At 36.4% G+C, this 20,966-nt stretch overlaps 1 protein-coding gene across 5 annotated transcripts in view; it reads left to right on the plus strand.

Moving 5' to 3' along the window:
- Positions 1–20,966, plus strand: part of RBFOX1 (RNA binding fox-1 homolog 1) — a gene marked incomplete at both ends in the record, with an annotated part of 1,320,957 nt that overhangs the window by 1,042,681 nt on the left and 257,310 nt on the right. The gene's annotated exons all lie outside the window — the stretch shown is intronic.

A 20,966-nucleotide genomic window follows, 5' to 3' on the forward strand; every position in this document is an offset into this window, starting at 1 on the left:
TTTTTGAAAGCATTAATAAACTTTTACCGTGACAGTCTACTTGGTTTTTTTTTTTTCTATTTTTTCCCCTATCTGATAATTTCTAGCAAACCTACAGAAATACCTGTGTTTTGTATGTTTAGTGCGAATATTACTATTTCCGTGAAACTGTTGATGTTTTTCATACTTTATAGCTATATAAGTTGTCTATTGATCTTAAATACTGGTAATCTAAAAGCTTTGTCTGGCAACTTAATAACTAGTGATTCCCCCCTGCCTGTGGACTCTGTGATCAGCAGTATATAGACATTATGTGAACCTATAGAGTAGAATATTTTTTTTCCTTGAAAAATTGCACTTCAGATATGTCTGCTAACTTGCACCTCAATTAAAATGAATTCAGACATCTGTATGACAGCTGAGCTCCCTCTCAGTTGTTAAACTTTACTATCTATTTAGGATCTATGAAAAAAGTTATTCTTTATTTTTGTGTCTATCTGCTAAATATGCTAATATTCTGTTACATTTAAGTTTTATAATTGGACATATGTTTTTCCTGAAAGACTATAAAAGATGTTACGTTCTTCTCAAGCTGGGCAAACCACTCTTCCTGTCAATAAATATGTGTGTAGGCATGAGGATGGTGGTTTTCTGTGGAGCTGTATTAATCATTTGGGAAAATCTGTGTTTTGGTAGTCACTTAAAATTGGCCATTATTTATTTGCTAAACTAAAACTGCTTGCTCGGTTTGTTTAGTATAAAGGGATAAAATGTTTTCTACAGTGTACCCACAGAAGTGCTCTACTACTTTATTCAGTGTTAGAAACTTAAGTATTTGCTTTGATATCTTCCAGATTACACACATACATAATGTTTTAAGAGCTAAGTGAGGAACTGCATTTTTTTAAAACAGTTTGTGCATACAGGATGCTTTACCTAAAAACATTTAAAGCTTAACTGTTGACAATAAATAAAGCACAGAGGCCTACTTCACATTATAAATTAACTGTCAAGAAGATACTCACTTGAAAAGGCCAACAAAAACTGAAGGATGCTTCCAAGCTAGTTAAGCTCTTAGAAATGGTCTGAAATTATTTGTATGTTCTCTAATTAAGATGCTTCTAACTGTAGAAATCCAGAAAGAGTTTTCAAACGTTAAAACCAAAATAACTGTATCAGCAGCAGCAATCAACAGAAGGAGGAGATATGGTTTTGATTTGGAAGTTTAAACTGCATCATTAAAAAGATAGGGACATTTGGGAAAAGTGTAGGTGCATTTGGATTAGAATTTTACCTAGTGTCAATATTTAAAGATACAGGAAAAGGCAACTCGGATTCATAGTGTGCCCTATCATTTGGTAATATTTTATGGTGTTAGAAACAGCTAAATACGTCTATTTTCTCTTCTTCTCTTTAATATAACACATCAATGCAACAAATAATTTCTGACCACAAGTTTACATCAAATGCCAGCATGAAGTAATATTTGCAGCAAAATTTTGACTGCCTGTAAATTAGGTTTTACTGTATATTAATGGAGGCTTAGTTCTGTTAACGGGTATTTCCATATGATATATGTTTGCCTGGACATAGGGTTATTTAGTTGGTATTTTCTGACTAAAATAACAAAGTCAACTGTTGTTTTGAAACATCACGTAATATTCCATGTCATAGTATACAGTGCTGCTGTCATTATTTTAAAATTGGTAATTTTTTTTATGTTTAATGATGATAGATGTGCTTTGTTTTAAATAGTGAAGTGGTTTGTACAAAGGGTAATTCCTCTTAAATGGAGCAATTGCTCATAGTGGACATTCACAGATCGAAAACAATTGAACTGAAACTTCAATATCAACCTTTTCTGTCTTTAACAAGAAAGTAGTTCACAGTGCAGCTCTTGTATCAATGATGAAAAGAATCCACCATGAAAACAAAACAACCCAACAAACCCTCCATCTCTACCCTAGCTATTCCATTAGTGCTTACATGGTAAATCAGTGTAATTTTATTTGGGCCTTAAGCATTATGACTATGGAGAAAAGCTGAATTCCCCACTCAGTTACTTGTGTCATGCTTCTGGATCTGATGATTTATAGGAGTCTGAAAGACTTTATATCACATTCTTTCTTCATGGCTTAATTCAATGTTGATTTATTTGGTGGCATTTTCAATTGATGTAGTCAATAGTGTCAATAATGGAATACGGATTAGAGCAGATTATCTTTGTGCTAAAATAGTGTAGAGAATTAAAATGGATGAACAATTCCTGGATACAGTTTACCCCTTTTTTTTTTTTTTATAGAGTACAAGCACATCAATTGCTGAATGCCATCATTGCAGTTGCAGTTCTAAGCATGTCTTCTGCATTTTATACTTTAGTGAGTCTTCAGAGAATCATGTATGGTAGTTGAATTCTGTAACTGACGTTTTATGATGACACTGTTTAAACCTATCACGAGAACACTGCCTTTCTTTACCTGGTCCGTTTATAGTACTTCCTCACTCTGTAAGATCTTCCTCTCCTGTAAAATCAGTTAATCTGGCTTTAGCTCATGAAAATTTTAAGCATGTTAGCTTACAAATTGGAGTCTTTGCACAATTTTGTTCCTCAGTCTGCTATTTCATGGCAGTTTTCATGTGAGAACATACAACCTCTGCTTATGACTGCACGAGTGAAAAGAAGCCCACGTTACTAATGCTCACTCACCATCTGTTTTTCTTACAGCTGGGCCTTGAATAATTGTCCAGTAGCTGATGGACTGAGGGTAGGCAATCTTTTCAGGGTTTTCTGATTCATTTAACCAGTTTCGCTGCCCCTAGAGAAACATAGTGCTTGTTTATTCCTATGTGAGGGGCAAAAACTGGTGCTTTACCAGATAAATTTCAGTACTCTGTTAAAACAACAAAAAAAAAAAACAACAAACAAACAAAAAAAAGGAATTACCACGTTACGAACAAATCATGTGGATGCATTTGCACCTAGGGGGGCAGCGTGGCAGTGTATTTTAGTATATAAGTGAAACCGACCTCAAAAGGTGGGGGTGTAATTGTTGCATCCTGAAATACTGTTAATGCAGAAGGAAGGAATGATGTCTTGATGTGCTGTTTACCTTAATGAGGGTAAATAAGATCATTTGCTATTCACCAATAAACTTTGAAGCTGGTATTTGAGACTCCACCTCTGATTCAGGACAAATTTAGATGTTTACATATCTTTTGTCTCACAAGAGCTGTTTTGTTGTTTTCCAGAGACTAATGAGAAGTGGCTTAGAGATCAAGTGCAATAGCAGTACTCGTTCTGAATAAGAGCTAGTTTGGGGCATTTAACTACAGCGTTGTCAAACAAGGTCAGTCTCTTCTCACAATAGCGAGTGGAGGTGCTTTAGTTAAGTACTCCTCTCTTTAAATACTAGAAGAAAAGAAAACAACAACAGCAACAACAACAAAAAAAAAAACACCAAAACCCAACCCCAAACACAAAAAAAATCCCCAACCAACCAAAATCAGTTAAGAAGGTTACTTGCTGCTTTGGAATATAAGAGCAAGAGCAGTTGCAAAGGAGCTTCCGAGTGGCAGGAGCAGGTGAATATTTTTGGCTTAGAATCATTATTTTTATAACTGGGCTCTTTGAACATTTTAAAACAGTTCAGCTGAGAAGTGATGGCTGGATTTTTTTGTTGTGAGCTATCCGTAAGTTGTCACTATTCATTGATATTTGCCAGATATGTATATGCATGGTTATTTTCGAAAAAAAAAAAATGTGGTGTGGTATTTTATGCCGAGGAAAGTGTGTTGGTTATTTAAGCAGGGTTTTTTCTCAGGGCAGCTACTAGATACTTCATTCGGTTTGTTTAGATTTTTTTGACCAGTAGCCGTGCAATACTGCGCTATGAGGTTTTCCGTTTTTCAATGTGTGTATTTCTGAACTGGTAAATAAATACTATCATTGTGTTAACATTAATTCTCTTTAAAATATTTTTGAAGTATTTAAGAGGTAATATAAATGAAAGTGATGAAAATTGTGACAGTAGAATTTATCACTTTGCTTTATAGAGTTAGAATAATATTAGTGGAAAGGAGAAGCCAGCACCCTCTAAGAATCCTTCAAGCTTTCTTGCCTTTTAAAGGTGTATGTGCAATTGATTTATAAGTTTTAAAGTGTGATGTGTAGTACAAGAGCTCTCCTGAGGAGCCCCTGTCATTTCTTTGCTAGCATTGCTCATTTACTTCTGAGTTGCCTAGTGCAGCGCCATTGACTTTTTTTTACATTTTGCTTCTCCTCCTACTCTGTCAGTGCAGCAGCCCAGTGAATTTAATTAGAGAAAATAGCATATCTAATGCCTATAGTATCCTGACTAGTTGTAGTCGGGCCTTTGGTCTTTAGCACTATAGCAGGCTCCAGCTGTGGAGAGATCTCGCTGTGTTTTGATCCTGCTCTTTTTCGTTGTGTTGAACACATGCAGAATCAAAATTAGATACTGTAGTAAGAAATGAAGCATTCAGTGAATTATCTTTCAGTCACAGTGAGTCCCTGATTGTATTTTTCCCCCAGATATGGAAAGAAAGTGTGTGGTACTTCAGAACTGAAATAGATGTTCAGATGCTCAGGAATAAGAATGCAAGTGCTTTCATCTTAGACCGTTATTTAAATTTACCTTTTGACCCTTTATATCAAAACACACCAAAAATTGTTGGTCTTCCAACCTGTAACATCTTGAATATGCCTTTTTTTGTAACTGCACATAAATTTAATAGTATAATCTCAAATGTATTTGTGAGGTGTGTATATAGTTATGATATGCCTTGCCTCAATTCCTGACTGACTTGCACTAATTATTATTATTATTACTACGTAGTTTTGAAGGCTGTTTCTTTGGTTTTGCTTCTCATGGCCTCTTCTTTTATACCTGTCTTCATTATCTCTACTGTGGCCAGCAAGCCTTCTAAAATTAAATAGTTAATTGATTACAGGCATGGAACTTTCTTCACAAACAAGGAGTGGTAAAGGAGTTTTAAAATAAAGCTTATGTGTTCGTAATGGCACCGTCTTTCATAACAGAGTGTGACTCTAAAGTATTTGTTTGAAAAAAGTTTCAGTAAGCATTACAAAGGGAGACACAAAACCTCTTAAAAGTTCTCCCAAGAATAAGATCTTGTCAAAACAGAGCTAGTGTGAAAATTTGGGGGTGAAAAGTCAGGCAGCCCATATATTCAATGAGCATCCCCTTCCTTTCTTAAGCTTTTTTTCCTTGTCATGTATTACTCCTATCTCTGGGATGTTACATGGCTGCATAGCTCAATTAATGCTCTATGGCAGGAGGAGGAAAAAAAATGTCTCTCTCTTGTCAGAAGCGAAGTTATTTACTTTCAAAAGCTGACAGAATAGCACTGCAGGGGCTTCATTTATTTCCGTTCAGAATGTCATTATTGTGTAATGCAGAGGGACTTCTGCATGCATTGCAGGCTTATTCTTGTAATCTTTAGTCTGCTGGATGGCTGCAGAAGTGTAAAATGGCACACGGAAATGCTCCCCTATTCTGACTTTAGCTCGTTCACTTTTGCAAAATTGCATTCCGAGTGTCTTAAATATTTTACTGTTTAGATGGTGATAAATTCGTTTGTCGGTGGTGCTGATGCTCAATACATTCGGAATCGAGCTCTGGCCTAGCTGAAAGACTGATTGTATCCTTAGTTACCTTTACAATGTGTGTCATTTTTCCTGATGGGTAGCATATGGTTTGAGACTGCTTTTTCAGCATTACTCTCCCTGTCATACTCTTCAGTTTTTCTAAGTCTAGTCCCAAAAAGAATATTTTAGTGCAGAATGTTTTATAAAGACTACTTGGTATTTAATTTTAAAGTTTGAGGAAAACATTCAACTTTGTTATTTTACATGTACTTCAGAGGCAAGATAATGAGTTTTGCTGTTCCCTATCCAAGTTCAGTGTATTTTGCTGCAAGAATGTGGGAGCGTTCAGAAATTGCAATTCCAAGAGTTTTGGTTAATTTTTCTTTTCCTGTTGCTACCATCTTTTCCAGCTCCACTTAGAATACCACACTTAGCACGTGCATGGGAAGCTGCCTGTTGCTCTGTGGAAAGATTTTTGGTACACAAAGTAAAAACAATGATATGGCTAACTTCAGGAGTTCCTCATGCCCAGACATGGCCCTTCTTTCTGCCTGCTCTTAAAAATAAATAAATAAATAAATAAATGCTCCAATGGAAAATTACTTCATTTGGAAAGGAGTCACCTTTTCAGTGATAGTTGATTTTTTTTTTTTTTTTTTATTTTATTTTGTTAAGACAGTGGGATTTTTTCAGTTTCTCTTTCAGTTTATAGTAGTAAACTAAACATTTTAAAAATTCAAATTTTATTCATTAGTAGTAGATTTTATTTGAACACAACCTGTCTTTAAGTGAAGGGACAAGGATTCTGCTTCTAAAAGGGCTTTCTTGCTTCTTGCCTTCTTTTCTCTTCCTTTATTTGCAGACATAAAATCCAATAAATTTCTATTGCAGTTGCTGGGCTTGGGGGAGAAAAAGGAAAGGAAAAGTACAAAGCTATTGGGAAGCGTCAAACACAAAGAATGATGAAGTACATTTCATAGCAGCCAATTCCGATCCCAAAATCCCCGTTGTGCAGGAAGGCTTTCCAGCTCACACAGGAAATTCAGCCATTGCACAGCATAGTATTAATGATTTATACACACCGCACCACTGCTTTTGTTCACTAGCAGAGCCAGGTTGTGTTAATAAAGGAATTTCAGGGAAAAGGGTCCCGGCATGCTGAGTTGTTTTGCTCAGTGCGGTGGATGCTGCCTTCATAAATCAAAGGAATTTAGTGCTTTACAACCTTTCAGAGCTGCTGAGGGTGTTTTGGGTTTTTTTATTTTTTTTTTTTTTTTTAATCTGATTCACCTAGGAATATTTTTATTTCTTTTCTATAAAGAATGAATGAACTACTGGATGAGATCTATCTCTGCTGTTTTAGGGATGATTGGTTTGCTTCACAGTGGCATTATACTTCCATTTGTTTTCCATTTGGTATTTATGCTTTATGGTGTTGTCTATGCAAAGAGGCTAGCATGGTTTTATTAACATAAAGAGATGCAGATCACATTATATTCTGTCTTGTTTCTTAGAAGTAACTAAATAAAATGCAAAGGCAACATATTTGCAGTAAACAAAGCAGTTTTGTATTATTTATCTAAAATAAAAAAGTAAGTAACACTTATTAAAACATTTATCCTTTTAAGATCAAGATTATTTTTTATTAGCAAAAATATGCTTCCGTGTTCTTTTGCAATACATGTGAATGTTAATTTTCAACGTGTTTTATATTTTTTTTTTATCTGGAAACTTTGTTTCCTAATAGCAACTGCAGGATTGGGTACTTAATTTTGTATTGATTCATATAATGATTCTTTTCAAATTGTGGATGGATGTTGATATTGCGAAAGAAAATATGTATCGATATTTGATTATAGAAAGGAAGATAAAGAAGGATGGTTGTTAAACAAAGTTCTCAAAATCTGATATGAAATAGAGTATTAAACAATGTTATGGGGCGTCTGGAAAATAAACACTTGGTGTGGTCCTTATGAAATCTAATCTTTACTTTCTATTACTGTTGTACAAAAGGGGTGGTGGTGTAGAAAATAATTACAGGGAATGTGTTTTGCAGTCAAAGGGAATCTGGCTTTCGAAGGGACTCTTAAGACTTTGTATTACACAGCAGGCGCAGTGTTTGTAGTCCGTTTGGATCATTCAGTCTCATTGATTCATGTAGCTTTTGCTTATAGAAAATGTGACTTCCCTGTCCTGGCTTTGTTACATTAGAAAATGTGGTTCCCTCCTAGCTTTATGAAAGTCAGCAATGTGGGAATCGGTATTGCAGAAGTTAAAGCTACTTACTACTGAGAGGAATTTTTTGTTTGCAGTTTGTTCTGTAGTCTGAAGGCAGATAAGTACCTTCTTTTCCATTTTCATCACTGGTTTAAATATCACAGATTAATATAAGACAGGTGCCCAGTAAATGAAGTTTATGTTTATAGAGTACTATTTTTGTATTTGTTTGTCCTCTATTATTTGGGTGCATGAGTGTTTCATTGTATTTAATTATGTCTGTGAGGCATGAGACAACAGTCAACATCTGCTCTATTGTTTCCTTGGTTTACAGATAGCTTTGATGGGTTATTAAACAATCTATTTTTCAAACAGAAAACAGGGAAACAAGCTGCACCCGTATTATGTAATTTTGTAAAGGTACATTATGTAATTAGTTGTCTAGTGTTTGCACAATAATCTCTTATTTTGGTTGAATAAATGCTACTCCATTAAAAGAAATGTTATGATCTTGGGCAGTTTTTATTTAATAGTGAATTTCTGGTTTATAATATATGGGTTAAGTTGATTTCACCACTACTAAATTGATTTCACCATACATTTTATATTTAAATAATGCTTTTGACTTGTAAATGCTAATACAAAAAACTAGAAATGTATATTAACTTTAATTTGCTACTGAAACAGCTACTGATGAACTCTTACTGATTACAGAAAAAGTATTAATTATCTTGAATTATTTTTAAGTAAAAATTTACACTGTTACCAGAGCATCATTTGGGGAAGGCAGTGCTCAAACTGCTTTTACTCGCACGGATCTTAGTCAGGGCAGAACAGCCCTCAGTACTCCCCTGCCATGAGAAGTTGGACTGTGTGAGCAGGGAGGCAACACTGTAAAACTTGACTCTTTTACAAATGAATTTACTGTTAGAATAGTGCTTCTTTCATTTTCTGTTTTGAATTTCTGGGGGGTTGTTTTTAATGTACCTGTCAACTGTTTCAAGTTTCTTTATGTAACACTGATGTCCACTATACTCTTGATGGATTAAGGGAAATCACTGAAAAAAAACAACTACACAGCATGTGATTGGTTTTGCCTCAAAAATAAAATGTAGAAGAAAACTTTGCAGACACTAATGATGAACAAATACCAAAATTGGCCCCTCTGTAGCTTTTATCATTGCAGAAAGTCACCTATTAAAAATGTTTAAGGGAGAACATGAGTTTGTAGTGTTTTCATGGCTATTGAGCTGACACTGTATACTGTTGTAGAGATACAGCTATGTATAGCTGTTTCTTACATTGTTTACATTTGAGGCCTTTGAAATGCTGTTAATGTAATGTGGTGGGTTTCTGTACACAGGTTTTCCATTGAAATGAGGTTGATCAATATCATTTTACCATGAACTAAACTATCCCTTGTATATACAGAAAGAACTGAATTCAAAGGGGAAAAAAAGTATAAGAAGCATAGTTACTCAGAAAAGTATGCATTATTAACTCATGTAGGACTTACATTCCAGATGCTTGTTGAAATGTAATTTTGCAAAATGGCATTCAGTTTTTAGGCTAGAATGAAAATACCCCACTTTTTTTGTGCCAAGGGCTTGTTAGAAATACTTCATAATCTCCCTCTCACCTGTCCATGTGCATCAGCAGCCAAAGGTGTAAACATAAACCAGGGATTTCGAATCTCTTCCTTCAAGTGTCAGTAAATGCTCCTCAATAGATTTGGAGGATTACACTTGCAGTTTTGACTCCACAAACATGCGACAAATGGAAACTCAAACAGGAACTTCTAAATACAATTTTCTAAAAATGAAGGAATGCTAGGGTAATGCTGTTTGTAGGGAACTTGTTTTCAAGGTGTTTCCAGAAACCCACTGTAGGGTGGGAGGTGAAGGAACTGTGGTTTTGTTTGGGTCTTTTTTGTATAATGGGTTTTTGCTAAATGTTTTGGTAGGGGGTATCTCTCAGGAACTGCTCATTATAAACAAACATATGTATTTTTATACAACCAAACAAACCATGCAGGAGTCTTCATATACATGTGTGGGAATGGAGCATTTACGGGCATTTTTTTCTGGTATCCAATGCAGAGTTTGATTTTAATGGGAGAGAAAATCAGGATCGGAATTTCTGCTGAGGTAGATCACCACAGTAATTTACTGACTTCCACTAAGGATGTTATCCTTGCTTTGCTGTAAAATTAATGCATTGTATAGTTTCTGTGCATTTTATCTCATCATCATATTCTCGCTTGAGAATAGTTTTAAGTGTTAATTTACACTAAAATTATACAAGTGATGTGTGCCCTTTTTCAGCAGAAAATGAACTTTGAAACTGCTTTATGGAAACTTAAACCAAAAGTGCTATTTTCCTGGATTTATGAAGGAAGCTGAGTTACAGCAAGCAGCATCTGATCTGTGATAGTGGTGGACAATTGTTATTTGCATAGCTTCATGGGTAATTAGGGCTATGGAACACAACTGTTCAGTTTTGTTTGTATGATCTTAAAGAGCCTATCAGGGCTGAACAGTAGAGGGTAAGAATTCAGGAAATTTGGCTTTTTTACTATACCACAAATGGCCAAATAGATCAGTAGATAACAACAAAGGTGGTTAACTTCCATTGCTTATGCAGTAGTACTAGATTACTCGAGCATCTAAGGAAGCAGCCTTTGAAGGAGAACTTACCATTAAGAACAAAATTGAGGTAATTATAAAAAACTTTGAAAATAATTTCTATAAGAATTGACTAGTTGCAGTTGAGTCATTAATTGTCCTGAAATCTGACAGATCTGTAGAAGCAGTTATGTAGCACTTTTCTGTCATTGCAATACCAGAGAGATAATGGAGTTCCAATAAGAGCATTTATAATCCAGATGCGCAAGAGTTGTGTCTGTGGGAACAAGAGGATATGAACTTTCAGTGCAGTTCATGTTTGTTGAGCAATGCAAGTCAAAAACTTGTAGGGCAACATTACATTTCTTATTTTCATTTGTTCCTTGTGTTCAGTAACATGCGTTTTGGTGTTTTGCTTTTTTACAAAACAATACCATGGGTTGCATTTCTTCTGGCTAGGAAAAGATCACTATTGAAAAATTTTGAGAAAAGGTAAGATAGTCTCAGTTCAAAGAGTTTGAGTTAAATTTTTGTGTTTGCTCCCCCTGTGTTTCACTGTAGGAGAATTAGGCACATCTTGGGTCTTAGAAGGGGACTACTTACTCTTTGTAAGAAAGGCTGAGGGAATTGGGTCTTTTTAGTCTGGAGAAGAGAAGACTGAGGGGGGATCTTATCAATGCTTATAAATACTTAAAGGGAGGGTGCCAGGGGGATGGGAACAATCTTTTTTTTTCAGTGGTGTCATAGGACAAGAGGTGATGGGCACAAACTTGAACATAGGACAAGAGGTGACGGGCACAAACTTGACCATAGGGAGTTCCATCTAAATATGAGGAGGAACTCTTTACTTTGAGGGTGGCAGAGCACTGGCACAGGCTGCCCAGAGGGGCTGTGGAGTCTCCCACTCTGGAGACATTCAGAACCCCCTTGGACGCAATCCTGTGCAACCTGCTGTACGTAGATGATCCTGCGCTGGCAGGGGGGGTTGGACTAGATGATCTCCAGAGGTCCCTTCCAAACCTGACCATTCTGTGATTTGTCTCATTTCTTGCAGCAATAAAATCTTACTTGTGTCCAGCTAATAACCTCAGTATCAGCTAAAGTCAGCTAAAGTACTGATTTCAATAAAAATAGAAATAATCCTCTTCTGTTGTCCTTCTCTACACAAATTTACACCAGTCCTTTGCTGGTGCGCTCCAAGGGAAATGACAAAGGTTTATTAAAACCTAAATGAAGGTGAAATTAAAAAGGCCATCCTTTCTGTATTCCTTAAACCAGGACACCTTCTGATATCAAAGGAATTAACCAAAAGTAGGACAGTTGATAAGTGGATGACAGGAAAGGCTCTTACCATCTGGCATTGATATAACAGTGTAATGGTTTTCTGTTCTTTGGTGCTTATTCTATCCTCTTCTGTGATTCTGATCAGTAGCATGATCCCCGTAGGTTTATGTTGTCTTGAGGAGTTGTCATGAGAGATAACATTAGAAATCAAGTATGCGCATGAATTCACTGTCCACTGTGGTTGCTGAAGAAAATAACCTGTTTAGTAGAATAGTTACTTAGGACTGGAACATATAATGGATAAGTAGAATATTGTCTAAGAGGTCTTGTGGGAGGGGAGGAAAGAAAACACATGATGTGATCCTTTAAAGTGAGATCTATTTACCTTATTACCAGGAAGTTTTGTTGAACCTTAATCCAAGGAAATTTATTCTTTCAAAGTAGTTTTCCTGTGTATTAGCTATTTACATGAAGGTGCCTGCAGAGAGTACCAAAGCAATTCCTCTCACATTGACCTGGTCTCAGTCCCAGACCCTCAGACTATGGGCAGAAGAGATCAGACTGGTCTCAGGAAAAGACAGGTACTCCTGTGCTATCTAATCTGTTGGCTGGGTGGGGCGTGCACAGCAGCTACCTGTAAAACAGCAGACTGAGTTTAGGAGTGGTGGCTGAATTGCTGAACATGGGATTAAGTGTGTCTCCAAACAGTTTGTATTAAGCGATAACCTACAAGACTGAATTGGCTTCAGTCATAAAGTAGCAATAAAGTTGAAAATGCTTTCTTAACTTTGTGGTATTCAGATTAGGAGGCAAACTTCATATCAATTGTGCTTTCAGCCAAATCCTGCCTGCCTCAGATGCTCCTAGCTTGTAGTTCTTGGCTAAACTTTCGTACTTAAAAACTGCTGCTGATGTCTTGAATAGGCTGAATTATAGCTAGCATTACATCTAATGCCTTTAAGTCTTGATATTTCACCTCTGAAGAATATGAAACTTGTCAGTTCTGAACAGAAATTCCCTCTGATCCCTTTAAAGACCTGTAGGGTCTTTATTATTTGGGGGTTTGAATAGGTTATTTCTCCAAGGCACCCTGCTCACTTAGGATATCTACCCTATGGTGGTTTCTGCAATCAAACCATGGCACTTGGTGTAGTAGGGTGCTTGAATGGTGTATTTATACGGGCAGGAGGCATAATTCAATACCATCTCATGATTCACCATGCAGTCCTATTAATATGAACTTTACTCAGGGGAATGAATTGCTGTTTCTTGTCAGCAAATCTCATGTGTATTAAGGGGCTGAAGTTGTACTGAAAGATCCTCACAGTGATACTCTGCTGTTTCCAAGGGAAGCAAATGAAAGCTGTAATTTGATGAATAATAAATGTGCTAATTGGGGTCAAGAAGAAGTCATAGCTTCATGTGATACAGTAGTCAGAGTAGCCTGACTACAGCAATAGAGAAGTCTGGCCAGATTTGGCAATAAAAGTATGTGGCTATCTGTCTCCACACAACCAAACCCTGATAGATGACAGTGAGAGGCAGGTGGCTTATTTGTTCTAGAATACACTGTTATATTCCTGAGATTCTGTTTTATGCATGTTGGTGTCAACAAGAAGATGGCCATGAACTGATACTGAGTGAGACTGGTTGTGTGCTCAAGTATTGGCAAAAACCTGTGTCGAATGAATGATGATCTATCATGGCATTGCTTGGGTATATCAATAGGATTCATTAACAGTGGATATTGATTAGAAGTCAGTCTGTTCCTGATTTGCAAAGAAAAATATATTTTATTGCTACTGCTCTGTATTTGCAAATGAATGTACTCCAAGAGGAAGATTAAAGCTTGCTCCTACCTGTTGGCAAAATACATGCAAAAATACATATTTCTTGGGCATCTTATATCCAGTGCATGAAGGAGAAGAATAAATGAATGAGATTAAGGAAGATATGTGACAGTGTGATAGTAATACATATTTTCTGAAATAGATCTATATAGCCTGACTATTTTAAAATAAAGATATATGTGATACTGTTTATCACTTATGCCGCTGGAAAATGTGTGTCATTTTCAGTAGTTTGGCTATGTAACTGCACTATGTCAAACATGCATGAGATCTTGAAAGTGTCTGTTATACATTCCATTTTCAAAAAATTTCAGAACTGCTTAGCTTCACATAGATTGGAGGCTAATTTGAACTTTTTAAGGAATGGCAGATAAACTCGAGCGGAGTAGTGAAAGATATCTGAAGAGCCTGGAGATGGGAAAGAGTTTGTTCTCAAAGAAGCCGACAGTGAAAATATAGCTGATTTGGTACACTATCCAGCCAATAGGAATTACGTAATAAATGCCAGTATGGAAGTCTGTAAGAAAAGGAAAACAATGCAGTGCTCATGAAGACATGAGAAACATAGTGAAGACCTTTGCAACACATCTTCAGTGTTGGGAATAAGTAGTAATGTACGCATGTCAAAAATCAACTTTTTTGTAGTTTATACAATAGTATTTTCCTCCAGTTCTGCAGCTAGCCTTTCTGAGTGATCCAGCAGTCAGAGAAACTCCCTTCACAAAAACAATTGTACAGGGCCACAGGAGCTGTTGATTGAAGGAGCTGCCCTACAAATGGCTTGCATCACCATGTGTGATGCACCACTTTTTGTAGCTTTAGAAGATGATTTTCTGTGTGACTTCTTGCATAGTCTAATGTTATCCTTCTTCCTAGTTCAGTGCTCAGCACATTAAATGACTGAAGTTCCTAGATTAATCCTGGTTTAATTTTGACAAGAATGCTGGCACAAAAAGACAAATGTGGTTGTGATTCAGCATTTTTCTAATTCATATCAAAACACAGGCACTCAAAGCTATTTCTTTGGGGTTTTTTTCAGGGAGTAGTGGTTTACTGATTGTTCTCCAGTGTTGTGCCATGATGGGTATGGATGATGACAGATCCTTACGTTTCTATGGTAGCCAAAGGGAAGTCCAGCCACAGAATTATCCCTTAACTCTATTTTTTAACTGGCTTCCTCTCTCTAGCATACATTCATTGCCTATGCAAGTGAATGTGTTTTGTGACTCACTGAAGGGCAAATCTCTCTATCTGCTATCAGGAGACAAAATATATATCTAGCAATCTAGTCTAAGCAGGAACTGAGGTTTCTGCAGATGTAGAAGAGGGTAAGCCATTCATGTAAAAATGTGCCTTTGCATGTTACTGAAAAAGTGAAGCTAAGTAGATGTATACCTTATGCATGCGTGTGTTCTTTCATGTTACTGTCATAGATGATGATCTCCTTGTACCAGATACAGGTGTATTCAAAAGGAATTTACAGTCTAAGATGGATACAAATGTATAGCTGACTTGCAGAGGAGCAGAGATATTGGTCAGCATGCTAATCAGCAGTCAGTTCATCCCCCTGTCAACGGTTTTTGGCAGCATTCTGGCAAGAGGAGGTTTTATGGGCTAAAAGAGAACATTCATAGTTGTTTATAGGAAGTTCTTCTTATCAGGAAATTATAGGAGAAAGCATTGATGCCATTTTAAGTGTGTTAGGAGGTAAAGGAGCCTAATATTCAAGTCAATATGAAGAAGACATTAATCTTTCAGTTGTTCACAGTAGTAGCTAGGGTAAGAATAGGCTGAAGTGAGCCCTTGAAGGTGACAAGTTGCTGAGGTAGTAAAAGGATGCGTTGTGGGGCAATGCAAGGAGGAAAGGAGAAGTGATCTTTATGGGAGCATGCAGAAAGAAACAAAGTAAACATATCATTCTTTAGCCTGTGGGACACTAGAGAAGCAGGTGAATCGGTGCACAGTACTGACAACAAAAAAAGAAAGCTTGGAGTTAGTGAAACCAAAGAAAAAGGATTGGCCATGTACTCAGAGACCAACATTTGCTGAGACACTGCATTTCAAATGATGTAAGACCAGTTGGCCTGTAATGTGAAAGCCTTCATTTTTCTGGAGCTACAGAGCATTTCTCAAATGCGCTTCCTAAGTTTTTGCAAGAGATGATTCTGTCTGAAGCTCAGCAGGACTATAATTATTTATCTTGAAATCTCTAAATTTGCCACCATTGTACATTTAAAAGAAAAAGGCTAGAAAGTTGGACATCAGTGGAACTGAAACATCGCTGGTTTCTCATTGAAAGAATCAGCTAGGTTCATCTTGAACTGCAGCTAGTTTTTAATTTGCTCCTAAGGCTAATGTAATTTTCAAACAGAAACTTTAAGTTTGGAAGAAAAATGTGCCAACCCACAAGTGTTCCACATACTTGTAAAAGGTGTGCTTTCCCGGTTGTGAACAGTTTCTATATCCTTGCCCTATACACTAGTGTAAATTGAGGTGCTCAATAAACTCAACAAACTCTGATAGCATCTGCCATACTTGTAATGATATTAGATCAGTAAATATCTTTGATTTGTACATGTGACATTTTCTATTTTAAAAGTCACTAAAAGATCTATGTTGCATTTTGGTCCTACTGTTAATATAATGTATAATAGGAGTTGGCTGGGGGAGTGATACTTGGCACGAACAGCTCCTACATGTACTTAAAGCTTTGCTTACAAGAGTGGAATAGAGTCAGCTGAGGACAGGGGTCGAGTCTGGGTAGTGCTTCTGGTGCCCTTGAAGAGCATTTGGTCCCAAATGGCTTTTGCAGAAAGGTGAAAATAGTCTTTGGAAGACAAGTGTAGTAGGGATAAAAGCGGCAGCAGTCACAGTTGAGAGGATGGGGGAAGACATGCAGGACAGCTTTTTCTATCTACCAATATTTATTTCATTTAATGTTTGGGTCTGCTTACCTCACACAATACTAGTCAATGGCAGCTCACCTTCATTTTTGGGGCATGCATGATACTGGTCTGGTAATACTTTTTAGGGACAATAATCTGACGTTCCTGTGGATGATGGAAACTACCAGGTGACTTGGAAACTACTACTTCATCCTCTCAGTTCTGGGTTTTCCTTTACCAGAAAACATGGAGAAATCCTAAAGAGAAAATTGAGAGCATCTGGAGAATAAGAAAGGTGGCCAGAAAATGGGAGGTTTGAAGAAGAGCTTAAGGGAATCAAATATGACATAGCATAAGCTATGAAGAGGGTGCCAAAGTGGTACCTGAATTATTTATGAACTATGAAATGGGAAAGTTAGGCCAACGTTGGAAGGCAGTAGAAATTATTTTAAGTTTGTTGGTGGTGTGTAGATTTTGGAAGAACCACTGTTTGTGGTATTTTGAACTAGATATAGGCATTAAAAAGACTTAATTATTTGGCAGAAAGATGGTCTAAATAGATTACTTCTGTCAGGGTCTGATCAGAGCATACATCATTGATTGGCTGATGACTGCATTGCAGGGATCTGCCATTTCCAGGCAATGTTGGCTCCAAGGAAGGTGCTAAAGTCATTTTTACCTTGAACCATAGCAAAACTAGGCATCTGCTTTTGCCTGGGGGAATATTTTGGTCATTGTTTAATGCGCCATTTAGGTGTTATATGCAGGTGGGATCAGAACCTTTTCCCTTCTTGCATAATTTTCATTTTTCTTGTTCTGCCTGAATGTGTAACCCAGTTTTCAGGCATACTTGTGTCTATTTCTTTCTGTGTGCATCTGTACTGTACAGTGATCTCCATTTCCTTCCCATTTCAAATGACTTTTAACAAGTCTGCAGTGAAATCACTATTAGAGCACTCCTGTGAGTAGATTCAGTTCTGTGCTAAAACGTAAGATCATGGCATTAGACTGCTGAACTGAAATACTTACGTATTTTGTGACCTTCTACTGCCACCTTAGCTTGCTTAACCTATGGTGCTCACCTTTAAACCCAGCTTATTTCTATGAGGCAAGTTCGTAACAGGACTACCCTGTCAGATTTTGGAAGTTTGATTGTTCAGTCAATTTCTGTGTAGAATATTTATAGTCTCTTACATTGACTAATTCGGATAATGCATTATATTATTGGTGCAAAACTAGTCTTTAATTAATGAATTTTAAAAAGGTATGTATTGTACAAGCTTCTTAGCTGTGATTCGGGTAGTATCACTTGGGAGTTTTTGGTCCGATATTACTAAATTCTTATAGTGATGTTAGTTTTTAAAACTGCAGATTCATTTTTGTAAATAATGCATGTCTTTTAGCAAAATTCTGCAGAAATGAAACAAATAAGATTGTATATCTTATTTGTGTGTGTATATTTTATATCTAAAACTAGTGTTCATCTGCTTTCTTGTTCTTTTCTTTTGTCCTTCACTTTTAAAATCAGTTTTCAGTTTCAGAAAATCCTTGAAAAATTTTAATAAAAAAAGGCTTTGGAAACAGCTGAAAGAAACACGCGCTCCCTTAGCATATTGAAAATAGTTTAGCATGTCATTTTTTTTTCCAACGGCTTCATAATTTTGTAGAATGTAATGGAAGTGAAACTATATAGTTGTTTAAGATAGATAATCTCCCCTTTTCCACCCACACACATACTTAATTTTTTTGCAGGGAGTAACACTCCTGGAGTAGGCAGGAAGTACTGTCACCATCAGTGGCTTCAGACAGGTGACTGATGTGCATGGTACTGACCGTTCTGGCTTTGTCCTAGCGAAAACATTTAGGCTCATGCTTAACCTTAATCACACTAGAGGTCCTGCTAAAGTGAAACAGAATGATTAGCTTATTTAATACTCTTCTGGCTTATTCTCTGAGTCCTCAGCACCCTATGTTCAAATTTTATGTATTCAATATATTCTTGCAGAACAGGAGTGACTGTTAACGCTAACTAATGGTGAACTGTGAAACGACAAATTTCCATTTTCTGTGGCTGGGAGGGAGAACAAATATGTTGGTATAAACTGGTGAAGCTGATGTAGTTGCATTGGCGTAAGTTCAGAATTTGGCACGGGGTGGAGATGCAAGTAAAGCTGTATTGTACTTCTGTGGTTTTGATTCACAGAGGTTTGTGCGAACTTAGGTAGCTGGTGCACACATGGGACATCAACAAAGAGCCCAACCAGAAAGTCAGAGCTTGGATTTGGAGAGCCATACAGCTATACATTTAGAAGCATGTTGTTATAGTGAGGCAAGCAAAGCATCCTTTCATTAAAACAGGTAACTACAGCTTATTTTCAAAGTTTATTTTTATATATTACAGTCTGCAATGTAGTAAATATAAATGCTTTTTAGATGTTTGATATTTTCATTATTCTTGAATGTTTATACTGCTTGCAAAGGACTGGAAGGGTCCTCCTATAAGTTGCTGAGTTCAGACTACCACTACTATTGGCATCATTTAATTTTCTTTTATAAGCTATCCTTTTTTGTTACCATGGATTTGGAAGGCTGTTCTAAACCCTCGCTTAGTCAACATCAAAATACTTTTAAAAAATAACTTGAAAAAATATTTTCAACCTAAATTTACTCATAGCTAGTTTTCCCTTGATTTTTAGTGTCAGGACTGTCCTTAGCTTAAACAGTCTCTTCGTCCTACTGTTTTCTTCCCTATTCACAGAGTGTTTTGATAGGATTAAAAAAAAAATCAAACTTTCTTAGGTTCCTGTTATAACATAGTTGCTCTGTTCCCCTGAACAACACAAAAAGGATTTTCTCTACAGTTGTTGTAGTTTAATTTGACCTTTTTTTTTTAATGTGAAGGAAGAGAACTGTATGCTATCGGAAGTACCTCTAAGAAATTAAGAAATTATTCAAGAAATTAAATTAAGAAATACTGATAATTTGCCTTTTCACATTGGCATCACACTAACAGCTCAGATTCCTTAAACAGATGCAATGAGGTCCTGCTTTTCTTCTTCCTGAGTTTAGAACTGAAGTTTCTGTTATTAGCAGACGCATGACCTTACGTTTTGTATTATTGAATTTCATCCTGTTTCTATTATTGAAAGCTGTAAGGCTGAGCAATTCTTTCTATATAATACTCTTATCCTTCTCAGTCTTGACAGTATCTTCCAACTTTGTCATCAGGAATTTCATCAGCATGTTTCCTTGTGTCAAAATAATTAATGAAAATATCAAGCAAAAACTGTCCCCAAACAGATCACAGAAAAGCTCCCCTTGAGCCTGTGCTTTCCTGTACAAATCGTCTTGCTCCTTAGGTTTTCTAACATCTTATCAAGTACATAAATGCTGAAACAAAAAATGACTGGGTATTTTACAGAGCAATTTAACAGTCCTCAGTTGTCCCACTGGAGTCATTTGAGTAAAGCTTGCAGAATCCATTTTATAATCTCCATTCCTAGGTGAAAGAGATCTTTCTCTTCAAACGCAGCTCACTCTGTTAGACCAAAGAAAGAGGTAATAGTGATAATGGAAATTTTTTTTACACGAGATACTTTTAAATGAGTTGTAATGGCAACTTGCTTTCTCATATATACCTTTTGTTTATATATTTCCATATGAAAGTTAATAACTTGGTGTGTATTGGAATTTACAAAAATCTTTTGGCAAAACCTATGATGTGTCAGCCTACCGACACTGACTGAACTTAATAATTAAATTGCAGGGTTCTGTTCCTTATTAAGAAAAGAGCACAAAATATGTTTAATAGCTAAGCATAGTCAGATAACCAGTGTGAACAGCATTATCCCGAACAGAAAAGTGAAGGGATTCTATAACAGGAGATGGAACTAGGTAAGCATCACTTCATAATGTGACAATTGCTGTCCTGATTGGCAATCCCTCAAAAGAGCATCACAGAGGGTCGCAATTCAGCATCTAAAGTTAGAAACGGTATATGGCTGATAGTAGCAAGTGACAATATGCAGCTGCTAAGGCAGATTTCTAAATCATGCAACACGGCTGCCCTGATACATGGGAATTAATTACTGAAAACCTTTCACAATGGTCAAAATGTGACATTAAATAATTGAGTATCGCATCAAATCTTGTCTGTAATTAGTTGTCTGGGAAAGTAATTATGCAACAAAATCAAGTAGCCAAAATTAGCGATGTGAAGCACCGTGGTTATTCAAAGACTGTAGGAGAGGCTTTTTTTTTTTTTTTTTTTACCTTGTAACTTTAAGTTTTAAGACTTAACTAATTCTTTTTTGAAATAAAAAAATGTTGCACAGTTGTAATTCTTGTCATTAGTCATATCTGCAATAGAAGATACATTGCACATGAAACGTGTTAGTGACTAAGTTTGTTTTGTCTAAAGTAAAAATGATTAGCAGTGGAAGAGAATATCTTGCAAGTAGTACAGTAGAAAGCAAATCTGTTTTGTTTGGAGGGGAAA

The sequence above is a fragment of the Vanellus vanellus genome (assembly GCF_965231255.1).
Source record: "Vanellus vanellus genome assembly, chromosome: 14".
Classification (NCBI taxonomy): Eukaryota; Metazoa; Chordata; class Aves; order Charadriiformes; family Charadriidae; genus Vanellus; species Vanellus vanellus.